Below are 22569 nucleotides of genomic sequence, written 5' to 3'. Positions count from 1 at the left end.
GATAAAGTCCACTCTAATTTGAGTGAGGTGGAATCTCAATGTTATTTTGATTTACACTTGTCTTGTAGCCAGAGATGTTGAACACTTGTTCATTTGTGTGTCTATTGGTCATTCTTTTGCTTCCTCAGAGAAGTCTCTCTTTAAGTCAGCCTATTTATTGATTGAGTTGTTGAGTTTGGGGAGTTTTTTTGGAGGGTTAATTTTTTGAGCCCTGTCTATATTTTAGATATGAGGCATTTATCTCATGTGTACTAAATGAAGATTTTTTTCTCATGCTGTATGTTATTTACCTTGTTAGCTATGTCCCATGCTAGGCAGAAATTCTTCAGTTTAATACAATCTCATTTATCCAGTTATTCTTTAATTTGTTTGTTTTTAGAAACTCTTGCCCCATTCCAAGAAGGTTCAGGATTTCCCTTACCTCTTCCTGTAATTTTTGCATACTACATGGTCTTTGGTCCACTTACACTTGATTCTGGTACTAGGTGATATATGGGTATCTAGCTTCAGTTTTCTGCATGTAGCTAACCCAATTTTGCCAGCACCATTTGTGTAACAGGATATCTTTCTTCCAAACTGTATTTTGGGCTCACTTATCAAATATTAAGGAGTTCTATATTTGTGGGATTGTTCCTAAATCTTCTGTTCCATTGTATTTGTCTTCAGGCCTAGTCTTGTGACACTAATAAGCTATTTTTCTTACTATGGCTTTGAAAAATATATGATTCCCAACTTTGGTTACTTCCAAAGTATTTTCTCTTTTCTGAGGTGATTACAAATTATGTTGCTTTTCTGATTTCAGTATTGTTGGCACACAGGAAGACAACTGACTTTTGTGGGTTGATCTTATACCACACTATTTTGCCAAAGGTTTAAATCAACTCAAATAGTTTAGGTGAGGATTATGTAAGATTCTTTAATACATGATCATATTGTATGTAAAGAAGGATAGAATTACTTTTTCTATTTAGATCCCCTTTATGTGTTCCTCTTCCCTTTTTTCTCTTGGTAGGAATTCTAGCACTATGCTGAGGACGAATATAGACAGTGGGAACCTTTGTCTTGTTCCTGATTTCAGAGAGATTGGTTTCAATTTTTCCCCATTAAGTATAATGCTGGCCCTAAGTTTGGCATATATAGCCTTCATTATATTGAAGAACCTTCCATGGATTCTGAGTTTGTCCAGAGCTTTCAGAATAAAGAGGTGTCCACTCATTTCAAATGATTCTTTCCATCTATTGAGATGAACATATAGTTCAAAAGCTTGTTTCTGTTGATGTGTTGAATTACATTAATTGACTTGCTCATACTGAACCAAGTTTGTAATCCTGGGATGAATCCCATTTGATTATATTATGTAAATTTTTTGATTACTCGATGAACTCAGTTGGCCAGAATTTTGTTGAGAAGTTATCTATCAACATCCATCAAATTGATGTGTCTATAGTTCTCCTTCTTTCATGAGTTCTTATCTGCTTTTGGAATGAGTGTTATGTTGGCTTCATAGAATGAGTTTGGTAGTGATCTTTCTCTTTCTATTTCATTGAAGAGTTTGAGGAGTATGAGACTGAGTTGCCCTTTGAAGACCATATAGACTTCTGCTGTGATTCCATCTGGTCCTGCGCTTTTCTTGAAGGGGAGGTTCCTTATTGCCATTTCAATGGCTTTATTTCTTATGGATCCATTTGCTTGAGATAAATCTTCTTGGTTCATTTTGGGGATATCAATGCTCTCCAGAGATGCTTCTATTTCTCCCAGATTCCTGAATTGACAGTCATAAAGGTTTCTGAAGTATTCCCTAATAACATTATGAATCTTGCCTATTTCTGTTCTGATGTTCCAATTTTCAAGTCTCATTTTATTAAATTTGGTGTTCTTTCTTTCATCAAATTTTCTAAGGGGCTATCAATTTTGTTATATTTTTCAAAGAACCAGCTTTATGTGTTGTTCATCCTCTCATTTTTTTTACCCTGTAATTCCTTTATTTCTGATTTATTTTTTATTATCCACTTTTGTATATTAGTTTTGGATTAGCCTTGTTCTTGTTTTTCTGAGACTTTGAGTTGCATCACTAAAATGTTCAGTTGTGTTTTCTCCAATTTGTTGATCTCAGAACTATAAATTTTCCCGTGTTCTTTCTTAGTATGTCCCCTACAGCATTGACCACCTCAACCTAGTTAGAATGGCTGGAATCAAAAATAATAACAACAGATGCTGGAGGGCATCTGAACAGAAGGGAACCTTACTGCATTGTTGGTGGGAATGTAAACTTGTTCAACCACTTTGGAAAGTACTATGGAGATTCCTCAAAAGATTCCACATAGAGCTCCCCTATGCTGCAGCAATCCCACTTTTTGACATTTACCCAAATGATCACAAACAAGACCATAATAAAGCTACCTGCACAACTATGTTTATTGGAGCATTGTTTACCATAGTGAAGATATATAACCAACCCAGATTCTATTCAGTAGATGAATGGATCAAGAAAATGCTGTATAAAACTAAATTTCAAACTCTACTATAAAGCCATAGTAATCTATAAAGCCATAGTAATCAAAACAGCTTGGTACTGGCATAAGAACAGACCTCAGAACCAATGGAATAGAATTGAAAACCTAGAAATGAACCTACAGACCTATAGCCAACTAATCTTTGATAAGAGAGCTAAAATAATAGAATAGAAGAAAGACAGCCTCTTCAGTAAATGGTGCTGGCAAAATTGGTTAACTACTTGTAGAAAACTAAAGCTAGATCCTTATATATCACCCTGCAACAGAATCAACTCCAAATGGATCAAAGACCTCGGAGTCAAAGCAGACACTCTGAAAACATTACAGGATGGAATAGGAGAAACCCTAGGTCTCCGGGTCGAAATTTTCTTAATAGAGACCCGGAAACACAACAAAACAAAGAAAGGTTGGACAAATAGGATTGCATGAACTTGCAGAGCTGCTGCAAAGGACATAGCTAGCAAGATTAATAGAAAGCCCAAAGACTGTGAGAAGATCTTCACTAGCCATACAAAGGAAAAGGGTCTCATATCTAAAATATACTTGGAACTCAAAAAATTAAATCCCCCAACAACAAATGCTCAAAGAAACAACTGCCCAATAAACAAGTGGGCTAAAGACTTACAGAGAAAGTTCTCTGAAGAAGAAAGAAGGATGGCCAATAGACACATGAAGAAATGCTCAACCTCCCTAGCCATAAAAGAAATGCAAATCAAAACAACATTGAGATTCCACCTCACCCCAGTTAGAATGGCTATAATCAAGAACTCTAACAACAACAGATGCTGGAGGGGATGTGGACAGAAGGGAACCTCACTGCATTGTTGGTGGGAGTATAAACTTGTTCAACCACTTTGGAAAGCAGTACGGAGGTTCCTCAAAAGACTTCACATAGAGCTCCCCTATGACCCAGCAATCCCACTTTTGGGCATTTACCCTAATGTTTACAAACAAGACCACCATAAAGCTACCAGCACAACTATGTTCATTGCAGCATTATTTACCATAGCTAAGATATGGAACTAACCCAGATGCCACTCAGTAGATGAATAGATCAAGAAAATGTGGTATATATACACAATGGAATTCTATGATTCCATCAGAAAGAATGACATTGCCCCATTTGTTAAGAAATGGAAAGGCTTGGAAAAAATTACATTAAGTGAAGTAAGCCAAGCCCAAAGAAACATAGGTCCCATGGTTTCCCTTATTTGCAATATCTAGTATATGTATGAACCAAGCAGAAAAGGTCAGATAATGTGATGTTAGGAAAATGAACCCTTAGATATGTATTTAAATTTTTTTTCTTTCGTGCATTTGTTTCTAACTCATTTATAAGATTATTTCTTTGTTGTTTTATATGTCCCTCCCCCACAATATAACCACTGCTTTCACTATATTTGAGGTCGGTATAATTCATGGAGGAGATTGGGGAAAAACAAGTCATTTAAGGATACAGGTGGACCCGTTGCAAGTATGAGAAGCACAAGTTGTCATGTCGAAAATGAACTGTACAACTTTGGTGCGGGGAGGGGGGGAGGGATTCGGTGGGGGGGCGAAGGGAGGCTTGGGAGGGATAGGAAGAGTAAACAAAGGAGGAGGCTGCAATGCTTGATAAGAAGTGTACTCATTATCTTGCCCATGTAATTCTAACCCCTCTGTACAGTATGTTCATAAAAAATAAACATTAAAATTAAAAAAAAAGAAAATGTGGTATATATACACAATGGAATTCTATGCCTCCATCAGAAAGAATGACATTGCCTCATTTGTTAGGAAATAGAAAGACTTGGAAAAAATATATTAATTAAAGTATGTTAGGCCCAAAGAAATATAGGTCCAATGCTTTCCCTTATTTGCAATAACTAGTACATATCCTCTGAGACAAACAGAAAAGGTCATATAAGATGATGTTAAGCAAATTAACCACAAGGTAAGGACACAAAAGGTTTTTCATTTCTTGCTATTGCTTCTAACATATTTATAAGGTACCACGTGGTTTTTTGTTGTTTTGTATGTCCCTCCCCCACGGTATAACCCCTGTTTTCACTGTATTTGATGATCATATAATTTGTGGAAAGGAAGGGAAAAACAAATTGTTTAAACAGGGATACAGGTTGACCCACTACAACAATGAGATGAAGAAAATGCTTGCCAAAAAACGAACTTTTCAATTTAGGCAGGGAGTTGGGGGGATTTGTGGAGATGGTAGGGAAGGGATGGTAAGGAGAAAACAAAGGAGGAGACAACAATGCTTGAAAAGGAATGTACTCATTACCATGCTCATGTAACTGTAACTTGTATTCCATACAGTATTCTCACAATAAAAAAACTTATTGAAAGTTAAAGTGTGTGACAACACCACAAGATTTGTTCTCACACAGGTGTAGCTAGTTGCCCTAAGATAAAGGCAACAGAATATTTCCTGTCTCATAAAAATCTATTCCAACAGATTTTGGCTGTAGTAAAGGTTTGGTGGTGGTGGGGAAGCAAGCTCTCTCTCTCTACTTAACTGAGTTTCTGTATAGTATTCATGAAAAATGCCCTTCATGTCTTCGTCTAATTCTCTATACAACCATAACACATTACATTCATATTCCATTCCAATTGGGGTAATAATTTAAACAATTCATTGGCAAAGAAGCAAGTATTTACTATACTAAAGTCATAAGTTTATAATAATCCTCCTATATGCCTATGACAATTATGCAGGTTTGTGTTCAAGAACTATCAGTTTGTGTTGGCTTTGGCTTTTGCTATTGAGGAGATCAACAAAAACCCTGATTTTTTAAGTAACTGGACTCTGGGATTTGACGTCTATGATGTTCAATTCAGAGATCGGACAATGCTTAAGAATCCTTTCATTTGGTTCTTTGGGAAGTACATGATTCCAAACTACTCCTGTATGAGAGACAGAAAGTCTATAGCAGTACTTACAGGACCATTAGGATTCACATCTGACAAAATTGGAACATTGCTGGGACTCTACAGATTTCCACAGGTAAGAATGGTGGTGTCAAAATTATAAAAACGTCTATTTTGATGTAATTTCAGCTATTAGAAGAGAATCATAGGAGAGACTGGATTTATAAACCTATCAAATTTTGTGGTATCAAAGAATAAGTACTTGAAGATATATATAGATATATATCCACTCTTTGGGAAAGGATATGGAAAAGTGAGAGAATACAAATAGATAATTTATTGTTGCAAGCCTATCAATAATCTCCTTTGAAACAATGGGTAAATGGAAAATGAATTGGCAGTGTGAATATATTAAGCAGAGTACTAATGGCCCACACCAGTAATTCTACCAATTCAGGAAACTTGTATCTAGAATTAACCAGCAACAAGTTGGCTCAAGTGGTAGACAGTCTTCAAAGAAAAATTCAACAAAGTGCATGAGGACATGAGTTTGTGCCCCGCTACTGGCATGTATGTGCACAATCATATACACAAACACACACACACACACAAACACACACATACAAGATATTACATTGAATGAAGTAAGTCAGGCTCAGATTGAAATGGGGAAACGTGTTCTCTCATATGGGAGAGCTAGATCTAAAATATGAACATGTATCACACACATAGCTTCATATGTGTGTGTGTGTGTGTGTGTGTGTGTGTGTGTGTGTGTGTGTGTGTGTGTGTAATCAAGCTGACTAAAGCATGGTGTATATACAGGTGGAACTCGATGCTATGACTTTTGTTATCTACTGACAGTAAAAAAAATAAACACCATAAACCTGAAGCATAACTGAGAAGGGTAAGTGTTGAGGGAAAACTTGAGAGGAATAGGGAATCAATGGGATGGAATACACAGAACACTCACTGTACATATTTAAAAATGGAATTAGGGAGTGGGTGGGGTTGATATAGATGGGAGGAGTTTATGGAAATAGTGACAAAGATCAAGAGACATTTTACAATTTATATGTTATACATCTCCTCAAAAACATTTTTTCAAAAACTAAAATGAAATCTACCTTCCACCTACTTCAACTGCTTCTTCACATACATCAAGACTCAAATTTTGATGGATGGCAATGCTCTAATTCATAAAGCATCCAATTTCCTTTCCATTTAGCTTACCTTTGGGCCTTTTTCTCATCCCTGAGTGACCATCACAAGTTTCCTGCTCTCTATCAGATGGCTCCAAAGGACAGATCCATAGCCTCTGCCATGGACTCCTTACTGCTTCACTTCAGCTGGAACTGGGTGGGACTATTGAACTTAGAGGATGAGAATGGATTGTGGTCTCTTGCTGAATTGAAAGAAGAGATGGCCAAGAACAGAGTTTGTGTAGCCTATGAGCTAGTGATCTCAAGCCAATCAGTATCACATATGCTCCAAGCCATGGCAGTTTATAATGATATAAATAAATCTTCAGCAAATGTCCACATCATACATGGTGATAATGGTTCACTAATACCTTTAATCGTGTGCATTGAGCAACTTTTAATAAAAGGCAAGGTTTTCATCATGAACTCACAGTGGGATTTCACCATGAAAAGGAAATATTTCATGCTAGGCTCATTGCATGTATCTCTCATTTTTTTACACCATCATGAAGATGTTTCTGGATTCACAGATTTTGTCAAGGCAGTTAAACCTTCCAAATACCCAGAAGACATTTTCCTTGCTAGGATATGGCTTCTGTCTTTTAATTGCTCAAATCCTCAGTCTGACTGACATGGGACAACTGTCCTCATGATGCCTCTTTGGATTGGTTGCCTGGGCGTGTTTTTGACCTGACTATGTCTGGACACTGTTACAATATATACAATGCTGTGTATGCTGTGGCCAAGGCTCTCCATGAGATGCTTCTTCATCAGACAGGAGTGCAAATAATGGGAAATAGAAAAGGGACACTGCCTTCCCCTGCACAGGTAATTTCATCTATGTGGATGGCACATACTATGAGCAGAGGCACTTCCTAGAAGGTGTGCTATTCTCTGAAATTGAATGTTTCAGGTATTTTTGCAAGTCTCAAGCTTTTAAGCCCAGTCTGGTTTAAGTTGTCATACTCATATCTCAGCCTCCTGAGTAACTGGGATTACAGATGTGAGTAACCAGTAATCAGCTTATACATTCATTTACTTTTAAATAACAAAAACGTGTCCATAGCTAATCTTTTCAAAACTAAATTAGGATTTTTCCCTATACATTTCTTCAGGAATACCAAAGGATGACATGCTGAACAGAATTTTCCATATATTGGGGGCTGGTAAGGTGGCTCAGTGGTAGAGCGATTGCCTTGCATGCCTGAGGCGCTGGGTTCGATTCCCCAGCACCAAATAAGCAAAAAGAAAAAAGGCGGAAGTGGAGCTATGGTTCAAGTGGTAGAGTGGTAGCCTTGAGCTGAAGAGCTGAGGGACAGCACCCAGGCCCAGAGTTCAGGCCCCACGACTGGACCCAAAAATAAAAAAAAAAAAAAATTCCGTATTTTTCATATGGGATCTAGTTTCCCTCAACTTTTTCAAACTATACACATGAAGAAAAATAGAGTTTCTGATAAACTCTAGCTGTGCAACTGAGAATTGTCTCATTCATGGCTATATAGTATAGGTTTCTCTTGAACAAAGGCTTGTACTCCTTTTCTGAGTGACAAGGATTCAGAAAATTATTTTTATTCCTCCTTACATTGCTTACACAGATACTTCAATCATTCTCAGTGCTATTCTTGAATTCAAAATTGCCTTTAGGTAATGAGTATCATTTCTTAATTCACATTTTGTGTCTTACCTTTGGGATGTACTTCACCATAATATGATGTCTCTCTTCAGTTGCTCCATTTCCTGAAGAACATCCAATTTCACGATTCTGTTGGACATCAAGTGATTTTGGATGAGAAAAGGAAATTGGAGCCAGATTATGACATTCTGAACATTTGGAATTTTCCAGAAGGTCTTGAACTTGAGATGAGAGTAGGAAAGTTTTCTCCCAATGCTTTACATGGTAATCAACTGTCTTTATCTGAAGATACGGTAGAGTGGGCCACTGGAAATACAGAGGTGAGTTGGGTCTAATCCTAATAATTTTATCAACACACAAATAAACAAAAGTCACCCTTTACATTTACACTTGACTGAGTGTCAGCAACTTTCTCCCATAAGCCTACCTACTCAGATATTGGAGATCTGAATATCATGATTTAAAAGTCAGCTCAAACAAGAAGGTCTGTGAGACTGTTATCTCCAATTAACCAACAAAAATCTGGAAGTTGAGCTGTGACTAAGTAATGCAATAATAACTTTGAGCAAAAAATTCTCAGGCCAGTGCCTAGACTTTGGGTTCAAGCCCAGGATGGAACTAAAAATATTACATGTGTTCCTAACTTTTGATTCAGAATATTGTCAGGTTATAGTTTCCTATTTCCTACACTGGGATAAAGTACCTGACACATAAATTTATGGGCTCAGAAGCTTTATTGGGTTCCATTATGTAGAGGTTTCATTCAATGGTTAGTTGACCTGCCTTTTAGGCATCCTTGGTGAAAGGAATGATGAATATGCCATTATGAAGATTCATTCTTCATGACCACTGGAAACCTAAGAGGAAAATATGATGGGCCTATAAAAGGGAGGTCATCCACCAGGCTTTTCCCCTTGTCCCAGATAAGTAGGAGACAACATATAATGACATGAGTTTAAGAAAATTCTGTAGGGTTATAAATGAGGACTCATTTCCTCACCACACGTTTCACCCTTTCAAAGATCCCATACTGTTCTTTTTTTTTTTTTTTTTAATTTTATTTTATTTTATTTGAGAACATACTGTACAGAGGGGTTACAATTACATGGGCAGGATAATGCATACATTTCTTACCAAGCATTGCAGCCTCCTCCTTTGTTTACCCTTCAACTCCCTTCCCAGCCTCCCCCCTCCCTCGCAACCAATCATACCCCCCCTGCCCCCCCCACCGACATTGTAAAGCTGGTTTTGACATGACATTTTGTACTTCTCATTGTTGCAACAGGTCCACCTGAATCCTTAAACGACTTGTTTGTCCCCATCTCCTCCACATGTTATACTGACATCAAATATAGTGAAAGCGGGGGTTACACTGTGGGGGAGGGAAATACAAAGCAACAAAGAAATAATCTTATAAATGCGTTAGAAACACATGCATGAAAGAAACAAAAACATTAAAATACATATTTGAGGTTTTGTTTTCCTAACATCACATTATCTGACTTTTTCCGCTTGACTCATACCTATACTAGATATTGCAAATAAGGGAAACCATGGGACCTATGTTTCTTTGGGCCTGGCTTACTTCACTTAATATAATTTTTTCCAAGCCTTTCCATTTCCTAACAAATGGGGAAATGTCAATCTTTCTGATGGAGGCATAGAATTCCATTGTGTATATATACCACATCTTCTTGATCCATTCATCTACTGAGGGGCATCTGGGTTGGTTCCATGTCTTAGCTATGGTAAATAATGCTGCAATAAACATAGTTGTGCTGGTAGCTTTAGTGTGGCCTTGTTTGTGATCATTTGGGTAAATGCCCAAAAGTGGGATTGCTGGGTCGTTGGGGAGCTCTATGTGGAGTCTTTTGAGGAACCTCCATACTGCTTTCCAAAGTGGTTGAACAAGTTTACATTCCCACCAACAATGAAGTAACGATCCTTTCTGTCCACATCCCCTCCAGCATCTGTTGTTGTTAGAGTTCTTGATTTTTGCTGTTCTAACTGGAGTGAGGTGATATCTCAATGTTGTTTTGATTTGCATTTCTTTTATGGCTAGGGATGTTGAACATTTCTTCATGTGTCTATTGGCCATCCTTCTTTCTTCTTCCGAGAAGCTTCTCTTTAAGCCTTTCGCCCACTTACTTATTGGGCAGTTGTTTCTTTGAGGATTTGTTGTTGGGTGGTTTAATTTTTTGAGTTCCAAGTATATTTTAGATATGAGACCCTTGTCCGTTGTATGGCTAGTAAAGATCTTCTCCCAGTCCGTGGGCTTTCTATTGATCTAGCTAGCTATGTCACTTGCCCTGCAGAAGCTCTGCAACCTTATACAATCCCATTTGTCCAGCCTTTCTTTGATTTGTTGTGTTTCCGGGTCTCTATTCAGAAAATTTCGGCCTGAGCCAAGGAGACCCAGGGTTTCTCCTATTCCATCCTGTAATGTTTTCAGAGTGTCTGCTTTGAGTTCAAGGTCTTTGATCCATTTGGAGTTGATTCTGGTGCAGGGTGAAAAATAAGGATCTAGCTTTAGTTTTCTACATGTAGTTAACCAGTTTTGCCAGCACCATTTACTGAAGAGGCTGTCTGTCTTCCGTTCTATTGTTTTAGCTCCCTTATCGAAGATTAGATGGCTATAGGTCTGTAGGTTCATTTCTGGGTTTTCAATTCTATTCCATTGGTCCTGAGGTCTGTTCTTATGCCAATACCAAGCTGTTTTGATTACTATGGCTTTATAGTAGAGTTTGAAATTTGGTATTGATATTCCTCCAGCAGTGTTCTTTCCGTTGAGGAGCGTTTTTGCTATTCGGGGTCTTTTATTGTTCCATATGAATTTTTGGATTGCCTCTTCTATTTCCTTGAAGAATGAGGGTGGAATTTTGATAGGTATTGCGTTGAATTTGTAGATAGCCTTGGGAAGTATTGCCATTTTCACGATGTTAATCTTTCCAATCCAGGAGCATGGGAGGTTTTGCCATTTTTTAAGTTCTGTGTTGATTTCCTTTTTCAAGATTTTAAAGTTTTCATCATAGAGGTCCTTCACTTCTTTAGTTAAGTTAATTCCTAGGTATTTTATTTTTTGTGGGGCTATTACAAATGGAGTTGCTTTCCTAATTTCAGCCACACTTTTCTCATTGTTGGCATACAGAAAAGCCATGGATTTTTGGGGGTTAATTTTATAACCTGCTACTTTGCCAAGGTTTTGAACCAGCTTGAGTAATTTGGGAGTGGAGTCTATGGGATTCTTTAAATACAAGATCATGTCATCTGCAAAGAGGGAGAGTTTTATTTCTTCTTTCCCTATTTGGATCCCCTTTATGTCTGCATCTTGTCTTATTGCTGTAGCTAGGCATTCTAATACTAGATTGAAGAGAAGTGGAGAGAGTGGGCATCCTTGTCTTGTTCCTGAGTTAAGAGGAAATGGCTTTAGTTTTTCACCATTGAGTATAATGCTGGCTGTAGGTTTGTCATATACAGCCTTTATTGTATTGAGGAATGTTCCATGGATTCCTAATTTTTCCAAAACCTTCATCATAAAGGGGTGTTGGATCTTGTCGAATGCTTTTTCTGCGTCTATTGAGATAACCATGTGGTTCTTATTCTTGCTCCTGTTGATGTGATGAATAATATTAATTGATTTGCATATATTGAACCAGCTTTGCATCCCTGAAATGAATCCTGTTTGATCGTGGTGTATGATTTTTTGGATGAATTGTTGAAGTCGATTGGCCAAAATTTTGTTGAGAAGTTTCGCATCAATGTTCATCAAAGAAATGGGTCTATAGTTCTCTTTCTTTGATGAGTCCCTGCCTGGTTTTGGGATGAGGGTTATGATGGCTTCATAGAATGTGTTCGGTAGTGAGCTTTCTCTTTCAATTTCATTGAAGAGTTGGAGGAGAATTGGTGTGAGCTCTGCTTTGAAGGCCTTGTAAAATTCCGCTGTAAAACCATCTGGTCCTGGACTTTTCTTAGCTGGGAGGTCTCTTATTGCTGTTTCTATTTCAATGCTTGATATGGGCCTGTTAAGATAGTTTACCTCATCTTGGTTTAGTTTTGGCATGTCAATATTTGCTAGGAAGAGGTCCATTTCTGTCAAGTTCTCAAAGTTATTAGCATAAAGTTTTGAGAAGTATTCCCTTATAATGTTCTGAATCTTGCTTGTTTCCGTGGTGATGTTTCCATTCTCATCTCTGAGTTTATTAATTTGGGTGTGTTCTCTTCTTTTTCTGATAAGATTTGCTAAGGGTCTGTCAATTTTGTTAAGTTTTTCAAAGAACCAACTCTTTGTTTTGTTGATTCTTTCTATAGTTTTTTTGGATTCTAATTCATTTAATTCTGATTTAATTTTGATTATTTCTTTCCGTCTACTGGATTGGGGTTTATCTTGCTGCTCTTTTTCAAGGAGGTTTAGATGTGTCATTAAATTGTTAGTTTCAGATCGCTCCAATTTGTTGATGTAGGAGCTCAGAGCTATAAACTTGCCTCTGAGTACTGCCTTTGCTGTGTCCCAGAGGAGCTGGTATTTTGTGTGTTCATTTTTGTTGAATAGCATGAACATTTGAATTTCCTTTCTAATATCTTCCATGACCCACTCATGATTCAGCAGTGTGTTGTTCAGCCTCCATGTGATACCGGACTTTCTTTGGTGGCTTTTGATGTTGAGTTCTAACTTTATTCCCTTGTGGTCAGAGAGAATGCAAGGTATAACTTCAATGTTTCTGAATTTAGACAAGTTTGCTTTGTGGCCTAAAATGTGGTCTATTTTAGAAAACGTTCCATGTGCTGCTGAGAAAAACGTGTATTCTGATGCTGCTGGGTGAAATGTTCGGTAAATGTCTGTTAAGTCTAGTTGATCTATGCAGCTGTTTAGATCTGCGGTTTCTCTGTTGAGTTTTTGCCGAGTTGATCTATCTAGTGGGGAGAGTGGTGTGTTAAAATCCCCAACGATTAATGTCTTTGGATCTATATGGGATTTGAGGGAAAGTAGTGTTTCTTTGATAAATTTGGGTGCTCCATTGTTTGGCGAATATGATGGGCCTATAAAAGGGAGGTCGTCCACCAGGTTTTTCCCCTTGTCGCAGATAAGTAGGAGACAACATATAATGACATGAGTTTAAGAAAATTCTGTAGGGTTATAAACGAGGACTCATTTTCTCACCACAGGTTTCACCCTTTCAAAGATCCCATACTGTTCTATAGTTCAACAGGCTAGCATAAAAGTCTTTAGAAATCATGGGATATGGAGTCTATAACAATTCAATTTATCGACTGCACTTAGCTACATAGAAACATTATGCTGAATAACCAATTCTTTCCAACAATGGGTTTTTGGAGTTTTAGCTATGAAAGTTTGAAGAGTTATGGACAGATACCTGATTTTCCTCAGACTCCTCACTCTGTCTGCAGTGAGCCTTGTGGTCCTGGATTTAGGAAATCTCCTCAGGAAGGAAAGGCTGCCTGTTGCTTTAATTGTACCCCTTGCCCACAGAATGAGATTGCTAATATGACAGGTAAGTCTGAGACTCTCCTCAGTTTTCCTCAACCAAACAAGTCAATGCAAAACTTGTACATTGTGATTGCAGACCCCTTTTTCCTTTTCTCTGTTAATAATTTAATTTTGAGGGGCTGGGAAGGTGGCTCGGTGGTAGAGTACTTGATTTGAATGCATGAGGACCCTGGTTTCATTGCTCAGCACCACATGAGCAGAACAAAAGCCAGAAATGGTGCTGTGGCTCAAGTGATAGAGCACTAGCCTTGAGCTGAAGAGCTGAGGGACAGTGCCCAGGCCCAGAGTTCAGATCACACAACAGGACACAAATAATAATAATAATAATAACAATAATAATAATTTGACAAGTGGTGGTGCTGTTAGGTGAAATGTGATAGGTCATGAGCTTGAATTGCATATTTCAGTAATATTTTCTACTCTATTGCAGTAGGCAAACTTAGCTTGAGAAATCCCACTTATCACTCAGGATTAAGACAAGTATAAATCCTAAGATGAACGTAAACATGTCTTATTAAACAGTGCTCACATTTTTACTCAAACAGGAAATACAGATTTTGCACATCTTTGTTTCCCTCTGCCCAGCAATGTTCATGGCACAGAGAAAGTACTCAGAAAGGTGGATTGACTTTAAGAAGTGAGCATGATTATAAAGGGCCCAAGAAGGGCCCTTCACAGATGAGTTGCAGAGAAAAATAGGATGAGATGAATTCAAGAAGGTGCAACTGGGATAAAATTAATGTTTTACACAGACATGTAATTAAGTGTAACCCATAGTATTTATTGTGGATTGGACAAACGATTAATAAATGTTAAGACGTGTAGGAAAATATTGTTAGGACATGAGACTGACCCAAAATGCACATTATAAATACATATTATAATAACTGAAAGAAAAAGGAGTTGAATGAAAAAGTCTGAATAAACAAGAAGATGGAAATGGAAGGAGGTTATGATTTAGAAAAGATATAAATGTGCATTAATATTTATTTAATGATCTGTTATCGTTACATCTAAGGGAATAATTTCCTAATTTCTTTGAAGTAAAAGAAGTTCAAAATAAGAACTAATGATAGCTTACACTCTTTATCAGAGATGGAGCACTGTGTGAAATGTGCAGATCATCAGTATGCCAACACACAGAGAAATCAGTGCCTCCTGAGAGATGAAAGTTTCCTGGCTTTTGGAGATCCTTTGGCCATGGCTCTGGCCTGCATGAGTATTTGCTTCTCTATGCTAACTGCTGCTGTTTTGGGGATATTTGTGAAACACCAAGATACTGCCATTGTCAAGGCCAATAACCGGACTCTCAGCTACATCTTGCTCATCTCTCATCTTCTGTTTCCTCTGTTCCTTGCTCTTCATTGGCCATCCCAACACAGTCACCTGCATCCTGCAGCAGATCACATTTGGACTTGTCTTCACTGTGGCTGTTTCCACAGTGTTGGCCAAAACAGTGATTGTGGTCCTGGCCTTCAAGTCCATTTCTCCAGGGAGAAGGATGAGGGAGTTGCTGGTATCAGGGGCTCCTAACCTCATCATCCCCATCTGTACTCTCATCCAGGTGACCCTCTGTGGATTCTGGCTGGGAACCTCTCCTCCCTTTGTGGACACAGATGCACACTCTGAACATGGCCACATCATCATCCTGTGCAACAAGGGCTCCCTTACCACCTTCTACTTTGCCCTGGGATACCTGGGCTCCCTGGCCCTGGCCAGCTTCACTGTGGCTTTTTTGGTCAGGAACCTGCCTGACACCTTCAATGAAGCCAAGCTCCTGACCTTCAGCATGCTGGTGTTCTGCAGTGTGTGGCTCACCTTCCTGCCTGTCTATCACAGTGCCAAGGGGAAGGTCATGGTGGCTGTGGAGGTCTTCTCCATCTTGGCCTCAGGTGCAGGGCTCCTAGGCTGCATTTTTGTCCCCAAATGTTACAATATTGTTAATGCCCAATAGAAATTCTCTGCATGGCTTTAGGGAAAAACGTCCACATAGCAGGAAAAATTAGCTTTCTTATGAAGAATCTCCTATGTTTGATTATGATACAGAAGGTGTGATCTAAATCTAGAATCATTTTCCTTGTTTTATTACATTGTAATGTGGATTTTAACTTCAATGAATAAGGGTCTTTTGCTCAATTGTCTTTTTTTCATTTTTTATTGCACAGAGGGGTTAAAGTTAAATGAGTAGGGTAATGTACACATTTCATAGCAAGTGTTGTTACCTCCTCCTTTATTTTCCCTCTACCAAAACCTCCCTCCCTGCTTCCACACTGGTGTCTCACCCCCAACCCGGACATTGTAACATTCATTTTCAATATAGGGTCCTGTACATCTCGTCCTCACAATGGATCAGCCTGCATCCCCATTTAAGCATTCTGCAATATCTCTTCCACTCCCCAAATTACAAAAATGTATATACAAGGTGCAGAATACCAGCAACAAATCCAGTGAAAACAGCGGTTATACCATAGGGGAAAAACATACAATAAATAGAAAGAAAAGGATCACATAGTGCATTGTAACTACATTAAACACACTACCATGTAAGGAAAAAAAAACCTCTTCTGTCCCTACCCTGGGGTTTATTTTGCTTAACATTATCTCATGTGGTTGTATATACATACTTTTGACTTTTTCTGCTTGTCCTAGACATGTACTAGTTACTGCAAACAAGGGAAACCACGTGACCTATGTTTCTTTGGGCCTGGCTTCCTTCACTGAATATAATTTTTCCAAGTCTTTGCATTTCCTAACAAAAGAGGCAATATCATTCTTTCTGATGGAGGCATAGAATTCATATTTTTTTCTTCATTCATTCATCTACTGAGCCCATATGGATTGGTTCCATATCTTAGCTATGGTAAATAATGCTGCGATGAGTATGCTTGTACTGGTAGCTTTTGTATGACTTTCTTTACAATTTTTGGGTAAATGCCCAAAGGTGGGATATGTAGGGCATGTGGAATCTTTTGAGGAACCTCCATGCTGCTTTTCAAAGTCATTGAACAAGTTTACACTCCCACCAACAATGCAGTAGGGTTCCCTTTTGGCCACATCAACTCTAGCATCTGTTGTTACAGGATTTCTTGAATATAGCCATTCTAGCTAGGGTGAGGTGGAATCTCAACGTTATCTTGATTTGCATTTCTATTAGGGCTAGAGAGGTCGAGCATTTCTTCATTTGTCTATTGGCCATTCTCACTTCCTCCTCATAGAAGTCTCTCTTTAAGTCTTTAGCCCATGTGTTAATCGTGCAGTTGTTTCTTTGAGGATATGTTGTTGGGAAATTGAGTTTTTGGAATTCTAAGTATATTTTAGATATGGGACCCTTGTCTGTTTTATGGCTACTAAAGAGCTTCTCGAAGTCTGTGGGCTTTCTGTTGATCTTGCTAGCTATGTCCTTTGTCATGCAGAAGCTCTGCGGTTTCATGCAGTCTCATTTGTCCAACCTTTCTTTGATTGGTTCTCCTTCTGGGTCTCTATTAAGAAAATTTAGGCCTGTAAAGAAATGCAAATCAAAACAACATTGAGATATCACCTCACTCCAGTTAGAACGGCAAAAATCAAGAACTCTAACAACAACAGATGCTGGAGGGGATGTGGACAGAAAGGAACCTTACTTCATTGTTGGTGGGAATGTAAACTTGTTCAACCACTTTGGAAAGCAGTATGGAGATTCCTCAAAAGAATTCACATAGAGCTCCCCTATGACCCAGCAATCCCACTTTTGGGCATTTACCCTAATGTTTACAAACAAGACCACACTAAAGCTACCAGCACAACTATGTTTATTGCAGCATTATTTACCATAGCTAAGATATGGAACCAACCCAGATGCCCCTCAGTAGATGAATGGATCAAGAAAATGTGGTATATATACACAATGGAATTCTATGCCTCCATCAGAAAGAATGACATTGCCCCATTTGTTAGGAAATGGAAAGGCTTGGAAAAAATTATATTAAGTGAAGTAAGCCAGGCCCAAAGAAACGTAGGTCCCATGGTTTCCCTTATTTGTAATATCTAGTATATGTATGAGTCAAGCGGAAAAGGTCACATAATGTGATGTCAGGAAAATGAACCCTTAGATGTGTATTTTAATGTTTTTTTCTTTCATGCATGTGTTTCTAACACATTTATAAGATTATCTCTTTGTTGCTTTGTATGTCCCTCCCCCACAGTATAACCCCTGCTTTCACTATATTTGATGTCAGTATAACTTGTGGAAGAGATGGGGAAAAACCAATTGTTTAAGGATACAGGTGGACCTGTTGCAACAATGAGAAGTACAAGTTGTCATGTCCAAAACGAGCTTTACAACGTTAGTGCGGGGGGGGGGGGGGGGGGAAGGCGGGGAAGGGGGGAAGGAGAAGGATTGGGATTAGGGGGGGAGGGGGGAGGCTGGGAAGGGATGTGAAGGGTAAACAAAGGAGGAGACTGCAATGCTTGGTAAGAAATGTACGCATTATCCTGCCCATGTAACTGTAACTCCTCTGTACAGTATGTTCACAAATAAAATTAAATTAAATTTAAAAAAAAAAAAAGAAAGAAAATTTAGGCCTGTGCCAAGGAGCCCTAGAGTTTCTCCTATTCCTTCCTGTAATGTTTTCATGGAGTCTGCTTTTATTTCAAGGTGTTTCATCCATTTGAAGTTGATTTTGGGTAAGGTGATACATACGGATCCAGTTTTACTTTTCTACAAGTATTTAACTAATTTTGCCAGCACCATTTACTGAAAAGACTGTCTTTCTTCCATTCTATTTCTTTAGCTCTCTTATCAAAGATTAGGTGGCTATAGGTCTGTGGATTCATTTCTGGGTCTTCAGTCCTATGCCATTGTCCCTCGGGTCTGTTCTTGTGTCAGTACCAAGCTGTTTTGATTACTAGGGTTTTGTAGTTGAGTTTGAAATTTGGAATTGATATTCCTCCAGCACTATTCTTTTTAGTAAAGATTGTTTTTGCTATCCGTAGTTTTATTGTTCAATATGAATTTGTGGATTGCTTCTTATATTTCATTACATAATGAGGTTGGAGTACTGATAGGTATCACACTGAATTTGTAGATAGCCATTGGCGGTATTGTCATTTTCTCAAAGTTAATCTTCCCAATCTGGGAGCATGGGGGAGAGAGGTGTTTCCACATGCTAAGTTCTGTTTTAATTTCCTTTGTCAGATTTTTAAAGTTTTCATCATACAGGTCCTTCATCTATTTTGTTAAGTTAACTGCTAAGTATTTTATTTTTTGTGGGGCTATCACAAAAGGGGTTGCTTTCTAATTTCAGCCACACTCTTCTCATTATTGGCATACAGGAAAGCCATTGAGTTTTGTGGGTTAATTTTATCCCGTGCTATTTTGCCAAAGTTTCTGATCAGCTCAAGTAACTTGGGAGTGGAGTCCATGGTGTTCTTTAAATACAAGATCGTGTCATCTGCAAAGAGGGAGAGTTTTACTTCATCCTTCCCTATTTGGATTCCCTTTATGTCTGTATCATGTCTTATTGCTGTAGCTAGGCATTCTAATACCAGGTTGAAGAGGAGCTGGAAGAGTGGACACTTTCATCTCGTTCCTCAACTTAGATGAAATGGCTTTAACTTTTCATCATTAAGTATAATTCTGGCTGTAGGTTTGTCATATACAGCCTTTATTGTATTGAGGAATGTTCCATGGATTCCTAGATTTTCCAAAACCTTCATCATAAAGGGGTATTGGATCTTGTGAAATGCTTTTCCTACATCTATTGAGATAACTCTGTGGTTCTTATCCTTGCTCTTGGTGTGATGAATTATATTATTTGTTTTGCATACATTGAGCATGCTTTGCATCCCTGAAATGAATCCTGTTTGATCATGGTGCTCGATTCTTTTGATGAGTTTTTTTTTTTTTTTTTGGTTCCGGTGGTGGGGCCTGAACTCTGGGCCTCGGCGCTGTTCCTCACCTCTTCAGCTCAAGGCTAGTGCTCTACCACTTCAGTCACAGCGCCACTTCCGGCTTTTTTCTTTTGTGCTTATGTGGTACTGAGGAATCGAACCTAGGGCCTCAAGCATGCAAGGCAAGCGCTCTACCACTAAGCCACCTTCCCAACCCTTTTGATGAGTTTTTGAAGTTGATTAGCCAACATTTTTTTGAGAAGTTTTGAAAGATATTGAACAAAAAAAATGTGTCTATAGTTCACATTCTTTAATGAGTCCCTCCCTCTTTTTGGGATGAGAGTTATGCTGGTTTTATAAAAAGAATGTGGTAGTGAATTTTTGATTTCCTATTTATTAAAGAGAAGGAGGAGTATTGTTGTAAGTTCTGCTTTAAACACCTTGTAAAAATCAGCTATACATCCATTAGTTCCTGGACTTTTATTGGCTGGGAGCTTTTTTATTTCTGCTTCTATTTTGATGCTTGATACGGGTGTGTTGTTTTAAATCATCTTAGTTTAGGGCATGCCAATATTTGCTACAAATTTATCCATATCTTTCAGATTCTCAAATTTATTAGCATAAATGTTTGAGAAGTATCCCCTTATTATATTCTAAATCTTGGCTGTTTCTGTAGTGATGTTTCCACTGTCATCTCTGAGTTTCGTTATTTGGGTGTGTTCTCTTCTTTTTCTGGTAAGATTTGCTAAGGGTCTGTCAATTTTATTCATTTTACAAAGAACAAACTCTTTGTCTTTTTCATTTTTTCTCTTGGTTTTGGTACTCTAATTGATTTACTTTGGATTTAATTTTAATTATGGGTGTCCATCTAGTTGATTGGGGTACAATTTATTGTTTTTTTTTTTCTTTTTTGTGGGCCAGTTATGGGGCCTGGGCACTGTCCCTCAGCTCTTCAGCTCAAGGATAGTGCTCTACCACTTGAGCCACAGTGCCACTTCTGGCTTTTTTCTTTTTGCTTGTGTGGTGCTGAGGAATTGAACCCAGGACCTCATGCATGCAAGGCAAGCGCTATCACAGTGAGCCACCTTCCCTGCCCTTGTTGTTCTTTTTCAAGGAGCTTTAGGTGCTTCATTAAATTGTTCATTTCAGGTCGTTCCAATTTGTTGATATAGGAACTCAGAGCTATAACCCTGCCTCTGAGTACTGCCTTTGCTGGGTCCCAGAGGAGCTGGAAATTTGTGTGATCATTTTGTTGAATATCTTGAACATATGAATTTCCTTTCTAATCTCTTCCATGCCCCACTCGAGATTCAACAGTGGGTTGTTAAGCTTCTATGTGTTATAAGATTTCGTTTGGGGGCTTCTGGTGTTGAATTCTAATTTAATTCCCTTGTGGTTTTGGAGAATGCAGGGTATAATGAAGGAATTTTTATGAGGGCCTGCTGTTTAACAAATGAACATGACTTGGGGGAGCAGCAGAGCGGCTCAGCTCACTCGTGCCCAAGAAGCTGCCACTTCCTGGGGTCATGATGGGCAGCAAGATGGCATCTGCCAGCAGGGTCATTCAGGTAGTCAAGCCACATACTCCATTAATAAGATTTCCTAACAGAAGAGACAATCCTAAACTCAGTGCATCGGAAGCTTTGCGGTCTGCAGGGCTCCCACCTCACTTCTTTGGTCTCCCAGCATGCTAAAGGAAGTAAATCACCAGATGTGATGCATCAGGGTCCACCAGACACTGCAGCAATATTAAAAACATTACCTCAGAAGTACAGAAGGAAACATATCTCAAGTAGAAATGGAATTTATCCAACATGGAGGTCCAGAATAATCACTGAGGCTGCTGTTTATCATCAAAGAATTATCTTAATAATGAAGGACGTCCAAAATGACAAGTACAAAACTGTATATTAAACAACCTTAATAAATATCCTGAGAAAATGAAATATAGAAAATATAGATGAATACTTGTATCTCCTAATTTATGTAATCTTGGTCAGCTTCTCCACAAGCGTACCAAGTCGTTTATGTATTTTATACTTATTGAAGTATACATTTTTAAATGTTAGTTTATTAATTTGCTCTTGATTATCAAGTATTACTAGTGATGAACTATTACAAGCACATATATCTCATAAACCATCAAAAAAAAACAATAAATGAAGATGTAAGTACACTATATTTCCAACTTCCTCCCTATGGTAATCCAGATATGATCAAAATACTTTGTCAGTTTCTAGAGTTTTGTCTAGCTTTCTTACTTTACAATTTCATTATTACATTTGATTTTATATTACTGTGTAAAATACTGAATCCTCATTGTGTTATATGAAGTGGATGGGAAAATATTTGATTTTAGTGTTTGGCATAGTTTTGTGTAATTCCTGCTAATTTCGTCATAGTTGAGATTTCAGTAAATTCACACAACCCTCTTTTCTCTTAAATGAAGGAATAAAGAGAATGCATATATGGATGGGTTGATGTGTTGAAGGAAGTTTTTATGGATGCCATGCAGGGAGAAAGCCAATGACACATAAAAGAGAAGCTCAAAGATAAATAGGACAAAAATAAGAAGAAGGGAATGAAGAAAACATATCTACATGAATCCCCCAGCAACAAATCTTCAAAGAAACAACTGCCAATAAATAAGTGGGCTTACAGAGAAAGTTCTCTGAAGAAGAAAGAAGGGTGGCCACTATTGGCATGAAGAAATGCTAAACTTCCCTAGCCATAAAAGAAATGCAAATCAAAACAACACTGAGTTACCAACTCAGCCCAGTTAGAATGGCTGGAATCAAGAACTCTAATAACAACAGTTGCTGGAGGGGATGTGGACAGAAGGGAACCCAACTGAATTGATGGAGGGAGTGTAAACTTGTTCAACCACATTGGAAATTGGTATGGAGTTTCCTCAAAACACAACACAGCAATCCCACTTTGATACATTTACCCAAATGATCACAAACAAGACCATACAAAAGC

At 38.2% G+C, this 22569-nt stretch overlaps 1 pseudogene; it reads left to right on the top strand.

Moving 5' to 3' along the window:
• The first annotated feature begins 21113 nt into the window (after window positions 1-21113).
• On the top strand, window positions 21114-21569 carry LOC122119828 (annotated as a pseudogene).
• The last annotated feature ends 1000 nt before the right edge of the window (window positions 21570-22569 follow it).

The sequence above is a fragment of the Dipodomys spectabilis genome, unplaced genomic scaffold (assembly GCF_019054845.1).
Source record: "Dipodomys spectabilis isolate Male_0828 unplaced genomic scaffold, ASM1905484v1 ptg000173l, whole genome shotgun sequence".
Lineage (NCBI taxonomy): Eukaryota > Metazoa > Chordata > Mammalia > Rodentia > Heteromyidae > Dipodomys > Dipodomys spectabilis.
The sequence above is the reverse complement of the archived record's forward strand: the minus strand, read 5'-3'. Positions and strand labels throughout refer to the sequence as shown.